The sequence below is a fragment of the Copidosoma floridanum genome, unplaced genomic scaffold (assembly GCF_036245765.1).
Source record: "Copidosoma floridanum isolate Cflo_tuat_1 unplaced genomic scaffold, Cflo_Japanese_pri ptg000013l, whole genome shotgun sequence".
Taxonomy (NCBI): Eukaryota; Metazoa; Arthropoda; class Insecta; order Hymenoptera; family Encyrtidae; genus Copidosoma; species Copidosoma floridanum.
The window spans coordinates 37,990,633-38,005,047 of NW_028321890.1; positions in this window are offsets into that span (position 1 = coordinate 37,990,633).

Genomic DNA, 14,415 nt, shown 5'->3' on the forward strand with positions numbered 1-14,415 from the left:
AAAAGTGCCGAGTGGCAACTTACACACGCGCGCGCGTACATGATATTAACATCGCATGTATATAATATAGCTGATGCGGTTCCCGCGGACTCTGAGCAAACAATTCGCGAAACCGCTGCCCAGCTGGCGTTTAATATTTTCCCCTCCTATGTATATCCAACTTATAAGGTAACTTCCATGCATATATACCCCACTCTCGTCCCATACACGTACGGTCGATGTAATCAAACAATATCGGTAAAAGGACAGACCCCCCCCATTACCCGACTCCTCTTTTTTCTTTTTTTTTTGTTCTTTTTCTCCCGGAGGATGATGATTTATCCCCGCTCGCATCTAATGGAGTTGAACTTACTCTTTTTTTTCATTTTTTTCCTCCTTTTAGCAAATAAATACCTCGTATGTATATATATACGCGCGACGATGGGCGTGAGCAAAACGGGGGGGGGGGTGTAGAGGTATCAGCATCACCGGGTCTCAAACTGTTTTAATTGAAAGGGGCGAGTAATTGCCGTCGTTAATTCGCCGGGAGTAATTAAAGAATTGCGTGTACGTCTCCCGAAGCGGCGATATCCGGAACGAAGCTCATTGTAATGGCGAGCGGAGGAAAAAGAAAAAAAAAGGAGAAAAATGTACGCTCGCTCATCTATCGCGCTAATGAATTGTGTCGGTGTGCAGCCGAGGAGGAGCCGAGGGGTAACCAACCGTGCGTGATTTGACTAACGAAGCAGATTTTCTTAAATTACCGGAGACTCTACCGACTCTACCCTATATAGTACATACCTGTGCCCTCTTCTGCTGCTTTGTTATTCAATTTGCGCACGATGCTATTATACATATATACATGTTATCATCCAAAGATGGCTTTACACGCTCGTTGAGCATATTAACGACATTACTGTTATGTGGATGATTATTGTGTTGTGTGTAAAAAAAAAAAAAAAAAAAAAAAAAAAGAGTGGACAAGAAAACTGTAACTATATACGTATACATGGCTGGACGTAATTGGCACCTCTCGTTCGTGTATACCTAACTCACTTGGGCTTGATTTTTTCCGCTCTGCGTTTGGCTCTTTTTCCTCCTTCTCTTCCTTCCTCTTCTCTCTCTCTCTCTCTGTCTTCACAAAACGACGAAGCCTCTCTCTCTGCTCCGAACGTCTTTACTCTCTTCCGCGGAATACCACTTGGAATAATTGAGGGGGCTAATGGATAGCCGTTCGCTCGCTCGGCTGTCTGTCTGTTTGCACACTTTTAAAACATGCCCGCGAACTACGGAGAACCGGAGATTTTTTTTCTTTTCATTTCTTTCCTTCGTACACTTAAACAATATACATATACGTGCACTCTCTTGTACAACTAACTGCCGAGGCTACGTTATGACTTATAGGTGTGTACCCACGTACAATCCGAACCTCTGCAAGTGCCGGCACGAAGGATCACCGGATTGATTTTTCTCGTGGATTTTCCATTTGATTAATATAACCCCCCCGGTCCGCTGAGCTACAAGCTTTTCAATTAATAGAGAGAGAGAGAGTCGGAGGAGAGGAAAAGGTCAGTCGTTCCAGGAGGAAAGAAAGAATTAACGCGCCGATTCGTGGAATACGTATATATACCTGTAACCATCGGCCAAGGGGTGGAGGCGGAAGAGGATGTGACGCATCCGAGAGAAAGAGGCGCTGTACATTCGACGACGCAATCATGCATGCCATAAACAACGGTGTGAGCCCTACTATGCGGCAAAACCAGCCACAATGATAATGATAATCTATATACTTGGACGTGTGGCGACTCGGCGCTTCGGATGCACGTGTGTGCAAGAAAAGCAGCATCGGCGGGGTAAATATTACTTGGGTGTATGGCTGGGGCCGCTGACGCGTTGGTGCTGTACGTTATATCTTATCTTTCTGTCGCTTGTTTGCTCGCTCGCTCCTCCTCCTTATCTCCCTCTCTCGAATGTATTTATGGTCCCAGGACGGGAGAGTGAAACTTTTATCGTTTCGAAAAGGTAAGCTAATATATAGCTGCTGCCGCGAGGTATCATCATCCGTGTCTTGGCATTGCTTCTAGTCGCAAGCTCTGGGTTTTTTTTCTTTTCATTTTTTTTCTTTTTTTTTTTTTTTTTTTTTTTCTCGCACCTCCAAATGTACTCGCTCGGATGTTTTTTTTTTTTTTCCCCCGAGAACGACGCATTTTGTCAACTCGAGTTCGCCAAGTTATACGACTCGAGCGGTTGGCAAACCATATGTTATACTCGATCCAACGAGAGGCAAATAGGTGATGATAATTACGGGCGCTCAAGTCGAGTAATTCCAAGTGTTGTTTTAATCCGAGCACTTGAATTGTAATCCTCACGTTGCGTATAACCTACATTATCTAGTTTATACATGCATATATAAGTACGTTATGTACTAGAGACCAGAGTCGGGCTTATCGGAGTTGCGTTACGATTATTTGCACAGTCGGCTACTCCCTCCACCGTAAGTATATATATACCGAGCGAATGCCGGATTCAAGCTCCTCGCGCGGCTCTTGTAAATTTTACAAGAGTACACCTCCTCTTGGATGTACGGTATACTTATATTCCGAGCATATTTTTTCGAAATAAATGTATAACATTCGAGTCACGTCCCACTAAGCGCTAGCATAAAGCACCGCTCCGTTTTATAATACACATCTGCTCTCTGTTCTGCCTCTTTGCGCCCGTTTACCACCTTATATTATATTGTATAACTATATACTATTCCTCGCATATTTGAACAAGTGATGCCTCTTCCCTCGAGACGTCAATTTCTCTCGATTTTTTTATACGTATAGTTACGTATGCACAACCTACCTATATAATATAATATACTCAAAGTACAATCACATAATATGTATGTGTGTGTATATATTTTGTTGCGTCCGAATATGACGACACGCTCATGATCTTCCAAAGTCTCGGGCCAATTAGATGCTCCGCGTCCTGACTGATTAGAGCCTTTGAATTATCGTCGTCGCGTCGCCAGCGCCGTTTCGTGTAATACACATACACCTATACCGGTGCCGAGCTCGTGTTCTCGCGCTGTTTTTTTTTACAATTTTCATCGGCAGCCTTGCTAACTTTCCACTGTCTGCGGTACCGAGAACAAAAAACAAAAAAAACAAAAAAACACATCTTACGCTAATTAGTATTAAGTGCCGGGGGTATAATCACACGCGACGACGACGCTTGCCATGTACTCAACGATATTTATGATTCTTTCGAGATATACGCACGCCTCCTGTGTCGGGGCTTACAATCTCGTTAATTGTGTTTTCGTTTAACTGGTGAACTTTTACGGTATTGCCCCAATATAATCGTCGAGTACAATCTTGTTTTCGTATGAAAAAAATTAAAATTAATTCGTTGCAGGTGCAAATCAGGTTTTTATTGCCGTCGTACATGGCTAGTGTGAAAAAAAAACAGCATCGTTGCACAAACACTTGCAATCAAACAACCTCATTGTAAAAGTGTACAATATTGGTAATTTTAAGGCCAAAGTTTTGGTTTTCCCTTGACTGTGCCGTAGACGAAGGAAAAATCGAGAAAAGTTTCGTAATCGTCTCAACCGAGGTAATCATTCAAAATCTATTCATGAAAAGTGGCACACGTTATAATCATATTATATACTCTTTGCACCGAATCTTCCTTGTTTACCGAACTGAACAGCTACCTTACGCTGCTGCATCCTGTTATGCTGTAAATTTGAGTAAAATTGCCCAACACTCGGCGATAATACATGTATTATGGAAGTACGCTTGTATAGGCTCAAAAATTTTTTTTTTTTTTTTTTTCACACGAGATTTCACATTGGATCACATTAATTGTTACTCAACGATAAATTGTATAAAATTGCACTGGTGTGAATATTTTCATCAAACGCATGAAAAAATGTACGTAGAGAAGATGAGCTGAAAAATGTTCATGGTTATTGTTTTCGCGTATACTTGCGCGATATACCAATGCATACCTATACACTACGTCACTGGTATTTTCGCAAATTTCAAAAATACGAGTAAATAATTCATATGGGCTCTTAGCGACGTACAGGCACACCCGACGCACAGACAAATGTGTGAATGAATAACGAAACACCCGTTGACGCAAATGAGATTAAGCGCGAATACGATGGAATAACATGAATGAAACAATGTTGAATCGACTGTAAAGGCGGTATATAATAAAAAAAAAAAAAAAAAAAAAAAAAAGGGTAAAACACAGAAATCTAAAAGTGCTGAGCTAGGTATACGTTAACCAAATGCGTTACAGCAAACTGAGTAAATACCCAAATTGTTCCGTTGTCGATGATTTTAGATATGACAGCGTTAGTAGTACCTATACATAAATAATATATACGTATAGAAACGGCATCCGAATAAAATTTGTTATTCATTGAGTGGTAATCGCGCTGGATTAGTGCACAAACCATTGGGGTGGTAAGACAAAAGCCAACATGTGTATGGATACGTGAATCGTTCATGCGTATATAATAAAAACGTGTAATAAGTAGGTACGTATATTAGGTATACAATACGCGAAGAGAAAGGCCACGCGCGTGCACACTCTTCAACTCGAAACAGTAGTATATAAAGTATAAGTATGGGTGTAGGCCTATACGTGTTAAATGTGTATGGCTGGCCAAACTGATGGCTTGCTGGCCTTTTATTGCTACCGATGCGGACTGTATAATACCCCCCCCCCCCTAGCTGCAGAGCTTTTCTTTCAACACAATACATCTATTATATTATATACCAACCAGTTAGAGGGTTACACCGCGCGTATTTATAACTACACCATAAGTAATTCGTGGAGGCGTCATGCTGATGCAGCTTCCGATTTTTCGATGCATTTGCCTATACGCATCACACTATATGCTCCTCACAGTAGTATAATAGTAACAGTTGGATGCAGCCGGCGGGATTTTTCAGCCTTGCAGCTTTACTCAATGTACGCGCGATACGTATATGCGTGTATAATATATATATATATAGGTAAGGATGCGGCGGATGACAAAAGGATGTACATATACCTATAAACTGTCACTAAGCGGACAGCTCCCAGAGAGAGCTGCAACGAAGAGACGACCACCCGTGGCTCAACGAGTCAACCAAATTGCACGGGTCAACAATAGGTGCATGTATATATATATAATTATACGTATATATATATTGTTGCACGCGTGAAAGCCCCTCAGAGTGCGTTTGCACGCGCGCGCTAGAAGAAAAAAAAAGAAGGAAAAAATAAAAAAGGTGAAATAATAATTGCACCCCCGCGTGCCTTTTACATACATAATGTGTATAGGTTCCTATATCATCTCTGTTGGGTTGCTTGCCTGCCTGCCTCATCCATAGCTCCGACATTAAACATACATATTTGACTTGTGCTGCTCTCTCTCTCTCTCTCTCTCTCTGCACTTGTATAGTAGGTATAGTCAAATATTTATTTGTTTGTGTACGGCTATACGCGCGCTCTCTTGTAATAATCTGCCGAGCGCAAATCCGTCTACTATTGCCATTACCACCTATGTATACAGGTACATACATACATACATACATATATACATCATCATCGTGGTATTATATCGTACACATATATGTATAAGAAGGGGTCCGTGTATGTTGTGTACAGAGGTGCATACTAGATACTTATCCTCCAGATAGACCCCCCCTCCTTCCCCCTTTTATTGTTTCTCCGTTCGATTTGTTCCTCCTTCTCTCCCTCTTTTCGCGCTATACGAGCTCGAAAAGCTTGCTCTTAGCCAATATCGACGCGCACTTTTCGCTTTTCCTATACACCAGCTATCGTCTACGACATCCGTGCACACATACACGCGTGTACGTAAACCGTGCCACGTATATACGTATATGTATTTGCCTATTTGCTCTCGGATCTGTGAGTATTGACTCGATCTGATATAGCATGTATGTACTTTTTCTCTCACATGTGTAAAGTAAATATAGTGCTAGTGGCGGGTCCGTCAGTCGACGGGATTTTTCCTCGATTTTTCGAGCATCCGTCGGCACCTCGTTAATTATACGTATACACGATCAGTTTGAAAATTACCTTTACGTGTGTGTGTATACCCATATGAATATCATGCACGAATTAAAACACACCCTATAATAACGTATAACGTGAGTCATTCAATCTATACACAATAAAAGAGATGGTATTTCAATTATACATTATCGTATATATATGTTATTATGGGATATATGTATACCTATATATATATGTGCGTGTACAAATAGAGATATAATAAGTATGTGATTGAAATCAACAACAGCTAGCCTCCGCGGCGTTGGCCGATAATAGGCCCTCGACCCTCTCCGACTGAGGCACTCGAGCTGATAGCGGGTGGTGCATAGAAAAAAAAAAAAGAAAATAATAAAATAAAAGAGCGCGGAGAACAATGAAAGTTGGAGGAAGCGCGAAAACAGCTGAGAAACAATAGGGGCACTTAATCGGACGACGATCGATACGAAGAGGAGAGCATCAGCAACGGCAGTAGACATATAGTTGCCAGCCCGGGATACGTATATGTATATATATTCGTATATGGTAGAGAAACTTTTTACTTTTTATTTTTTTGCGCTGAGCTTAATAATCAGCGTCGAGCCGATGAGATAAAACGATGGGATGGACGATGCGTATCGAAAATCAAACACGAGGGCGATTGTGATCTTTTACCGTGCGTGTGTGTAGGTATAAGTATGTATATGCAACGAGCAACGGCTATAAGTACACAGCGAGAATAACAACGGGGGAAACGATCGAAGACCGGAAGCTCGCCATTTTTTCAACTCGAGTGTTCGACGGCGGATTGATTGATTGATCGTTCAACCGATAGATTGGCTGATTGAGAGCTAGCATAAATATAGTAATACGGTAGACGGGGGGGGGGGATGGGCGATAAGATGCGTATCTCGGAGTGTATTTGTAAGACGAGATCGCGTACATATAGAGAGCTGGCATTGCACGATAGCGGTGATAGTTATAAGGTATACATATATTATTGGCGCATCGTTGCAATTTTCCCTCACCCTCCTATTACACTTTTATCCATAGTATATATGTATAGGTATGCCCTTTTTTTTTACTCGCTCTATGCAAACGAATGTGCAATAAGTGATGGCTACACATATACATACATGCTATATGTAGCGAGGTGTTCCGCTGCTGGTAAGAAGCGACTCCGAGTGAAGTTGAAGGTAAAAGGGGCGAGAGGAAGAGACGATAAGAATGGAGGGTTTTAGAAGAGTTAAAGTGGCGCGGGGGGAGGCCGGACAGCAGTTCGTTCAACTTCTATTTGCCTATACTTGTATATGGGTGTGTATATGTATATACGTGCGCGAGAGAGGAGACGAGCCGGCACGTCTGTGTGCGAGGGATCGCGGCGGATGAGCCTTTGTCGGACCTTGCCGGCTTTGTGGGTGGCTTCTTCCTCTTCCCGCCGTCCCTTTCAAGTTTCGGCGATTCGTTTTAACCATACCCCCCCGCTAGACGACTCCCTCGCCTAAAAAAAAAAAAAAAAAAAATATCAACCACTTGCGCGACTGCGCGAGTATATATATATATATATACGAGCAGCTGCCCCTCTAATTGACGCGGCCTCGCGTGGAAAAGTCAAAACCGCCCTACCTCCACGAGTAACCCGATAGCCCCTTGATCTCTCTTATGGTATTGTTACCTGTACTCAGGGTGGGCTTTTTCTTTTTTGTTTTATTATTTGGCGAGGGAGGTAACGGAGAGAAAGATGAAAGAAAAACACCAATATACTACGTTGTATACCTTGTAATATCTTTGGAAAGACCATAAACACTCCGGAGAGAGGAGACGCAGAGCGTGCTCTGGTTTGTTTGTGGTTATTGGGTCCCTTTCACACGCTTGCGCCGACGCTCGGGAAAATTTTGGAAAAAAGCACCGCCGCGTGTTTGCCGAGCCGCGGAGCAAACACCAGGTATATATATACATACACGCGCACCTATGCCCTGTCGGGGCCCAACTCTCTTATTTCCCGAGGACCACGAAAAACACCACCTTTTTTTTTTTTTTTTTTTTTTTTTTTTCCTATATATATATATATATATATTTCTGCCACGTGATAGAGCCGTTACAAGACTCGCCTCTCCTGTACCTACTTATGGGGCATTACGTCGAGGCGTTTAATGTACACACACACACACACAATGTAATGTGGACTCTGCGGGACGACAAACGCGGGACAGAGAGCGCGGCTCGCTTCAAAGGACCTACTCTTTCTCCTTTCGAAGGAAGTAAAGGATCTTTATTTAATAATGCGCGCCTATATTATGTGCCGAAAAAGTATATATATATATATATATACGCGCAATTAACCCAAAAATCCATAAAAAGAAAAGAAAAAAAAAAAGAAAAAAAAAATGGTATACAGTTGCATCGAAATAATTCACGAGAGAGGCTTGATGGGGTCGAGTACGTATTGTTTACCGAATTCGAGGTGAATTGGCCATTCGATCACACGGGGAGAGACACACACACACACACACACGAGATCGTGAAATATTACGTATCGTGTAACAGTGGATCCGGTCGCGACAGTCACAGCTAACGGCCACCGCTTTGGGGGAGTCGGCGTTTGTTATCGATCGATCGAATCGATATACCAAGTACTATATACACATCAGGTAAGTACATCCACATTTCGATGGTCAACCAGACCACGGTACAATAATTGTAAGAGCGCGGTATACATATACATACACGTACGATAAATAATAAGCCAAGCTACTGTATACATACATATATGTATATAAAAGCACATCGGGGAGTGCCGTCCACGCGCTCGGCTTACCTCGTTATACGCGTATATACACACACACACACACACATCGTCTCAAAATATGTCACGGGCCACGCCCCGGCTGTCAATGTATGTATGTATATTACCGCTTATATTGCTCCCCCCATTCTCGTATTATTTCACGCTCGTAACAGTACAGCGCATTACATGCAAATTGAGTTATATACTTATACCCCACCCCTACCCGTGTAGGGTATAATATATGTGTGTAAAAAGGTACAATTGCCGGGTCATACAATATAAATATTTTGACGGGTTGATCTTTCTTTTTCGATCCCCGTCGCTCAAATTATCGATATTTTTCGGACTACCGAGCACCGCTGTGGACGTTCCCTCCTACACGCTATACGTAACAGCATTTAATATAATATAATATAGGGTGGGGCTGCGCTTCGAGTGTACCTTTTAATATTATATATATATATTAAATTTATGCGTGTATAAGTATACCGTGTGGTATATTTATACATAATATACGCGATGGAAAAATAATTTCACATGTTTATATGCGTGCGTGCGCCATATAATCGTATATGTATACGTATGTGGGTATAAAATAAGCGAGCGATAAGCAGGCCTCGATTTGTACGGTGATAATGTACCTGGCGGCGCCCGATCCAGCCGCGGTGGTGATACACAATACAAATACACATATTATATATTATATTATTATCTCCCTCAGTACAGCCGCCACGGGCTGCAGTTGTACGGTCGAGTAAAACAGTACGGATGTATGTACATATATATATGTACACCCTTAGACAATAAGCTCGCACTTTGCAGGCACCCAGGAATATAATATGAGAAACAGTGAGGGAGTGGGGAGGACCTCGAGAAGGGGTAGAGAGCGAGAAGCACTGGTGGCAAGACGCGGGGTATAGTATAAGTAATATAGCAGGGGTGGGATGCGGAGCTTAGCACGGCTTAGCCGAGCTGAGCGGGCATGTTACGGGGCGCGCGGGCACCCATCCGTACAAGCGGTCCGTTTAGCGGGATGTACCCTATACACAACATGTATATGTACGTGCGCCCAGCGGAGTAGGTTGTTGTATACTTGTATTCATCGTTTGGTCGTCCCCCGCGGACACGCCGAGGCTCGACACCCCCGAATAAAAAGAAACCAAAGCTCACCCCATCCCCCATACGTACATACATACATGTATATAGGTACACCGAGAACAAAGTGCCAACACAATGCCATTGCGTGACACACGTCTGCTCTCTGTCACTGCTCCTTTTATATGTGTATATTGTTATTTATTCGTTCTGCCCCGCTTTGTCTCTCTTTTTTTTTTTCCCTCTTCTTATATTCTTCCGCAAGTGATTTTTTGGCCGCCCCCCTCCTCCCTGCCCCTTATTTCTTATTCCAAATCGTGAACAACAACAGGGCCATTAGCCGGCATCGGCGACCACGAGTCCTTATCGTACCGAGGCAGGCATCGTTTGCCCTCCACATCTCGAGGGACTCCACACATCATTATACACGTACATGGTTAATGTATACTTTAGGGGTGGGCAAAAGTTGGCGCGTGTGCGCAGGTGATGATCGATGGGGCTCGTTAATTACGAAGCGCGATCCTTCATCCCCCTCGATAATACCTATATATACACGGTCGAGGTTGCAATCGCGTCTCGAACGGCGCATCGTGCACGCGGACGTATCAATTTGCTTGAGTGGCATAAGTACGTATGTATATTTATTTTAGGTGTATATATATATATGTATAGCTCGATCACTCGCAACAACGTCCATCCGTCCGTTTGAGAGTGACGCACGCACTTACGTGTATAATATATACATACACATATATACAAAAGATGACGCGTATAATCTGTGTTTTTCACCAGCTGACCGAGGATCGAGGATCCGTACTGTGGTCCTGCGTCACGAATCTCAGCTATACACACCTATTGTGCCGTGGACGGGTGGTTATATGTATACATACATCCAATAATATACGCGAATGGAAGATCGAAACGTGTCGAGCCGAGCGCTGCGAGGATTTTCCTACATATATACGTGCCCGCTGTTGATCCGTTGGACAGTGTGGACAGCGAAATCGATGGACCCTCGACTCGGACCTCGCTCTACCTACACATGGCCCTTCGTTTGACCGTGATTTTCCGACTTTTCGTTTGCGATCCCTCTCTCTCTCTCTCGGCCGAGTAACATTATTTCTCTACTCGCCGACAATCAGTGCAAGTCAACGAGCTCGTTATCATCCACCGATGACCATACCACCAGTGACTCTATGTCCGTAAAATTATCCACCCATCAAGTCGTGTTTAACAATAAACCATACAAATAACGTTGCTCGAGTTTGGGCCCCTTTTTATTAGTATTGCCGCCTACCCGTTTACACGTGTCTTTTCGCCGCTACGTTAAATCCGCACCAGCCGTATAATGAGCCTTTTTTTTTTTTTTTTTTTTAATTTCAATATACTTACAGCTTCGCCCAACATGTAGAGAAACATAACTCAATGCGAGTGAGTGCATAAATATTATATGCGTATAATGAACGAAAAGAGAAAATGGATAATGTGAGAGCTTGCGCGCGTCCATATATACGACAGTGACTCGAGAGGGTACAACAATGACGATATATATTATATTCATTGATAAAGGGTATAAGTCAATAGTTGATTTCTCTTCAATTGATCAACAATGTATTGGCATTTATTTTTTTGTTAGCTGCAAGTAAGTAGGTAGCCCAAAATAACATGCCCGTGGTCTTTCTATTTTTCCAAATGTCTGCCAAGTTGCGATCAACGTTGCATTTTAACACAACGATGCCATGATTCGAGCAAAAGCCGCGAGGCTGAAAGGAGCCGAGAGTGCGAAATACATGATGTACATAAATGTGTGCGTGTGCGCGAGCATATATATATATGTATGTATGTATGATCATCAGCAAAGCTGCGGGGCTCGGCTCGTCGGTCGGGCGCCGTCGCCGCGGAAAGCAGCATGGCCGCGGCCGCCGAGTCAATATAGCTCCCGCCGATGTCGGGAGGGGGCTGGTGTTGTATATATATACACGTATATATGTATGGGCGCTCGCGTGCGATACGGGATGGAGTATATACATGGAGGGCCGGGAGGGAGCCGAGAGACGAAGCCCAGCCAACGAGAGCCACCGCCGGCGGGCGTAGCGATGGCAACGCCGGCCCGGTTCGCGCCTCGCCCTCCCTGCAATTCTCTCTCCCTCTCTCTGCTTGCCGTACTTTTATACTCGCGCGGCTCTCTCGTCGTACATATAATGTATGTGTATTGGCACGCTGTACAGAGCTTCCCCCCTATATACATATATACAGCTGTTGTACCATGGGTCATAGAGCCGGCCCCTGCCTATACACAAGAAGCCCTCCCTTATATTATACTTGCACGGGGAATAAGTAGGTATCGTATATACCGTACTTTTATATATATATATTTTCTCGGTCTTATAATCGGCGATCCGCGAAATCGAGTCTATCTTTGTCTCTGCTTAAAAGTAATTAAGTAACCGGCCGGTGGTGTGTGTAAACTGCAGGTCTTGCGGCCTCCCGCGACTTATATACTTGCTTCCCCTCTCTCCCTCTTAATTCCTTTGCCTCCCCCCCGCGCCATGCTGGACTGCGTGGCTGATTTTCTTACCCCTCCCGCTTATATACTGTCCGTCTATAGCATGAGCTAGAATTATTTTAACTATTAGGTATATTTGTATGCTTGCACGGACAATATTCATTATTCGGTGTATACAATTATATTATAATGTCACTTTACGCCAAGCGGCCCGGCCATACTAATGCGCGTATTTTGCCGATCTGCAATTCTGCAGCTTGAGAAACAAGTGCATGTTGTGTAGTTCTGTAGCTGGTATAGGAAGCTATAGAAAGAGAGGGAGGCCCGTGGAGTACTTAAGTATCCGTGAGCGCGTGCACAATCAAACATTGTTCACGATTTAGTCAAATATTGGCGATATACACTTATGCACAGCTTTGTACCGATGCCTCAACGTATATACGTTTATTATATACGTACACCCGCTCTCTATCTGTTGTGCTGATACGTGCACTCACATTACTCTCGTTTGCCATCATCATCAGAGAGTTATCCATACATATAAATAGTTCCTTCTCTCCTCCACTTATATTACTCGCACTCGATTCTCGCTAGCGCTACGTGTATACATGGCAGATAATAACTATTCGCTTTGTCTATTTGCAGTATACGTGCATATATACTGCATGTACCCACAGCGTTATTATTAATCCTCTGCGAATACAAATCCATGTTTTTCTTCCAACCCCCAGTCACCAATTTTTCATATGTGTATACTAAAAGTACAATTTTATAACGATTTCCCACATTGGTTATGGATCATTGTTATTGTATTTTTTACCTTTTTTGTAAATGGCTTCGGGCTTCCAGATCGGATTTCAAATTTATCTTTGGCCAAAAGGTGTAAAAGCTACAACTACTACTATACGTTTATCTTGAAAAATCCAAACTCGGTTTTGAAATTTTCTCAATTTTTTTTTTACCAGCGTATACTAATTGTGCAAGGGAAAATCAAAGATTAATCCAGTGGTCAAATAATTAACAAAATTGACAAAACATATTTTTTTTTTTTTTTTTCATCCCCAAAGTTAATGAACATCGTACGCATTAGGTAAATCGCAGCGCTGTAATGTTTTGGACATTACGAGAAAACAATAACGCTTAAAATCGTGTGTTTATTGGGTAAAGAAGTATCGAAAACATAAAAAAAAAAAAGAAAAACATCATTGGCAAACATTGACAGTGAACAAGTGAGTTATGTGCTCTCCTGTAAAAACTTGTTTGCAATTGATAAATATAAGTACGGTAATGCGCGAAAGGTTGAGGTTTGCTTGGGTAATATTTGTTTGCCCATAATAAATACGTTAAAGTTGAACAAGTGATGTTCTTCAAATCCTAAATGCTATCTGGTTGTGATACATTTTTTTTTTTTTTAATTACTAACTCCAATATTGATAAATACTAAAAACACACCATCACGTTGTTGGACTACTTAAAAAATCTCTGCGTGATTGATTAACAAATAATTTTCACGCCATCAACTTTATCGATTGTGTCACGTGCTCGCAAAACTTCCGTTTTCGTTTCCCTATAGTTAATAAATACTCGATCGATGTATGCACATTTTTTTTTTTTTTTTTTGACGGCGGCCATTTTATGTGTACGTAGGAATTTCAAGACTCATAAAATCGATACATGAACTGCTTCTGAAGCCGGATGTGTTTTTGTACGTTTGTAACTGTAATAAAAATTCAGTGCAAACAATTTTTTTTTTTTTTTTTTTTTCATTTATATAATACGTTTCACTATAGTTTTAATCAAAAATCATGAAACAAAAAATAGAGTTTCGTAAACATAAAAAATGAATTTTAGAAAAATAGCTTGTAACCAACCTATATCGAACAAGCTGTGATTATTGTCTGCTATCAACTCATCTTTTTATAGAAAGCGAGTTTTCCTCACAAAAGCAATTTTTCAAAGATTTCTCTTAAATCTTATAAAATCAAATGATTGAAAT